Raw genomic sequence first — 3,951 nt, 5'->3', positions numbered from 1 at the left:
ACTGCATTAAAACCGTGCCAAGTCCTTACAATGAGGCATCCATATAATTATCATAATCTACACCCTCTTGTGGTAACATTAACACTGGAGCTGTTGTTAACCTATTCTTCAACTCTTGGAAACATTCCTCACAAGCTTCTGACCATACAAAAGGAGTCTTCTATTTGGTAAGAGCTGTCAATGGTTTAGCCAACTGGGCGAACCCTTCAACAAATCGTCTGTAGTAACCTGCCAGGCCTAAGAAACCTCTGACCTCTTTTACTGTCTTCGACCTCTACCATTCAAGGACTGCCTTTACCTTACTCGGATCTACTGAAATCCCTTCCTTAGACACAGTATGGCCCAGAAATATTACTTGATCGAGCCAAAACTCACACTTAGAAAATTTAGCATACAACTGCTTTTCCCTCAACTGCTGCAGCACTATTCTCAAATGTTCCTCATGCTCTTCTCTCGATTTGGAATAAACAAGAATATCATCAATGAACACCACTATAAACTGATCCAGACAGTCATGGAATACCCGGTTCATCAAATCCATAAAAACTGCTGGGGCATTTGTCAAGCCAAACGACATCACTACAAACTTATAGTGCTCATTCCTTGTACGGAAAGCAGTCTTAGCTATATCCTGCTCGGCCACTCTTACCTAATGGTACCTTGACCTCAAATCAATCTTGGAGAATACTGCTGCTCCCTTCAATTGGTCAAACAAATCATCTATTCGAGGTAGCAGGTACTTATTTTTCACTGTCACCTTATTCAGCTCTCTGTAATCAATACACATCTGTAGTGACCCATCCTTCTTCTTTACAAACAGAATTAGGGCTTCCCAGGGAGAATGACTCGGTTGGACAATGTAAGATGAAATGCAAAGAAAAGGCAAAAATAACGAGAATTTAAAATGCGAGAAAAAGAAAACAAACTCCCCTTGGGTTGCCTCCCAAGCAGCGCCTTTGTTTATTGTCGTTGGCTCGAATCAAGGCTGTCCTCTTCAATCTGAATAAGTCGGATCCTCAAGGTCCAATCCTGCCACATTTTCTTCTTGGAGACCTTCGTAGAAAGTCTTAAGTCTATGGCCATTCACCTTGAACACTTTCAAAGTTGCTAAACTTCGAGTTTCAACTGCGCCATGAGGAAAAATATTAGTAACAACAAAACGTCCAATCCAACAAGAACGCAACTTACTCGGAAACAAACGAAGTCGTGAATTGTATAGAAGGACTTTTTGACCGACTGTAAACTCCTTCCTAGAGATCATCTTGTCATGAAAAGCCTTCGTCTTTTCCTTGTAAATCCTTGCATTCTCATAGGCATCATTGCGAATTTCCTCTAACTCTTGTAGTTGCAACTTCCTGTGTTATCCACTTTCATCCATCTTCATGTTAAAACTCTTGATTGCTCAATAAGCCTTGTGTTCTAACTCAACTGGAAGATGGCATGCTTTCCCAAACACCAATCGAAAAGGTGACATACCAATGGGTGTCTTAAACGTAGTCTTATATGCCCACAAGGCATCATCCAAATGCAAACTCCAGTCTTTTCTACTTGGATTGACCGTCTTCTCAATGATGGACTTGATCTCTTGATTTGACACTTTTGCTTGTCCACTAGTTTGCGGATGATAGGCAGTAGACACCTTGTGGGTCACATGATACTTTTTCAGCAAAGCCTCCATAGTTCGGTAGCAAAAGTGAGTGCCTCGATCACTTATTAGAGCTCTTGGAATTCCAAACCAGTAGAATATGTTAGACTCGATAAATCTGCAACAACTTTAGAATCATCGGTCCTAGTGGCTTTAGCTTCCACCCATTTCGAGACATAATCAATAGCAAGCAAAATATAAACAAAACTAAAAGAGACAGGAAACGGTCCCATGAAATCAATGCCCCAAACATAAAAAATTTAGCAAAATAGTATGGGGGTTTGTGGCATCTCATTCTTTTGGGATATATTACCTGTCCTTTGACAATTATCGCATGACTTACAAAAAGAGTATGAATCTCGAAATAAAGACGACCAAAAGAAACTACATTCTAGCACTTTTCTCGCTTTCCTCTTAGCTCCAAAGTGACCTCCACATGCATAAGAATGACAAAAGGTGAGAATGGAAATAATTTCATTTTCATGAACGCACCTTCTTATTACTTGATCTGCACAATGCTTCCATAAGTAGGGGTCATCCCACACATAGTATTTGGCATCACTCTTCATCTTATCTCTTTCAGCCCTAGACAAACCAGGAGGAAAAATGTTAGTAACCAAATAATTTACAAGGTTTGCATACCAAGGTAATGTCACACTCGTGGAGAACAATTGCTTGTCAGAGAATGTTTCTTGCAAATGAAGTTCATCCTCCACGTGAACTAGACGACTCAAATGATCTGCGACACGATTTTCTGTCCCTCTTTTATCTTTGATCTCCAAATCGAATTCACTCAAGAGAAGTATCCACCTTATCAATCTCGGTTTTGCCTCTTTCTTCGTCATCAAATATAACGCAAAGCTGCATGATTAGAAAAAACAATAATTTTAGTACCAAGCTAATAAGATCGAAACTTTTCTAAAGCAAAAACAACAGCTAAAAGTTCTTTCTTGGTGGTGGAATAATTTCTTTGGGCATTATTCAAAATCCTGGAAGCATAATAAATGGCATGAGATGCTTTTCCAATCCTTTGACCCAAAACAGCTCCTACAGCATAATCACTTGCATCACACATTATCTCGAAAGGAATGTTCCAGTCAGGGGGTTGGATAATTGGGGTAGAAGTCAGAAGTTCCTTCAGCTTGTCAAACGCCACTTTACATGCCTCATTGAGCTCAAAAACCACATCCTTTTGCAGCAACTTACATAGGGGTAATGCTATTTTGGAGAAGTCCTTGATGAATCTTCAATAAAAACCTGCATGTCCAAGAAAAGAATGAACTTCCCGCACACTAGTGGGGAAAGGTAAAGATTGAATAATGTCAACTTTGGCTTTATCTACCTCAATGCCCCTAGATGAAACAACATGACCCAAAACTAGACCTTGATCTACCATAAAATGACATTTTTCAGAATTTAACACAAGGTTAGTTTCTATGCATCTTTAAAGAAGAAGTGTAAGGTTATGCAACCAATTATCAAAAGAGCTTCCATAAACTGTGAAATCGTCCATAAAAAATTCTATGATATGCTCAACATAATCTTAAGATATGCTAACCATACACCACTAGAAAGTGGCTGGGGCGTTGCAAAGACCAAAGGGCATGCGACGATATGCAAAAGTTCCAAATGGGCATGTAAAAGTCATCTTCTCTTAATCCTCCGGAGCAATCGCAATATGAAAATAACCTGAATAACCATCAAGGAAACAATAGTAAGAATGACCAGCTAACCTTTCAAGCATTTATCAATAAAAGGTAAAGGAAAGTGGTCCTTGCGGGTTACAACATTTAATTTCCTGTAATCTATACAAACCCACCACCCATTTTGAACACGGGTAGGAACTAACTCCTCATTCTGATTTTTCACAACAGTTATTTCGGTCTTTTTAGGATCCACTTGAACAGGGCTAACCCAATTGCTATCTAAAATGGGATAAATCACTCCAACTTCAAGAAGTTTCAGGATCTCTTTCTTCACAACATCTATCATGGGTGGGTTCAATCTTCTTTGCGGTTGATGGAAAGGTTTTGCTCCTTCTTCAAGCAAGATATGATGCATGCATGTGATGCGTGTTTACTACAACATGCAAATCTAGCAAGTGCACTGGTCGCTCAAGTAATAAAGTGATGGGTAGGATATCGTTCCCACGAGGACTGTAGCAAAGCACTAAGTTTCCTAACGTTATCAAGTTGAAGAAATCGAATTCTTTGGATTGGTGAGAGCAAATTTTAATGAAAAAGAAAACAAAAATGAAATTAAACAAAGAATTAAATCTTAACTAAGAAAACAAAATGACACACAGA

At 39.1% G+C, this 3,951-nt stretch overlaps 1 pseudogene; it reads right to left on the bottom strand.

Moving 5' to 3' along the window:
• Nucleotides 1-994: 994 nt before the first annotated feature.
• Nucleotides 995-3,637, bottom strand: LOC116112887 (annotated as a pseudogene).
• Nucleotides 3,638-3,951: the final 314 nt, after the last annotated feature.

Source organism: Pistacia vera, unplaced genomic scaffold (assembly GCF_008641045.1).
Source record: "Pistacia vera cultivar Batoury unplaced genomic scaffold, PisVer_v2 Contig1208, whole genome shotgun sequence".
NCBI classification, from domain to species: domain Eukaryota; kingdom Viridiplantae; phylum Streptophyta; class Magnoliopsida; order Sapindales; family Anacardiaceae; genus Pistacia; species Pistacia vera.
This window is presented reverse-complemented; position numbering and strand designations above follow the sequence as displayed.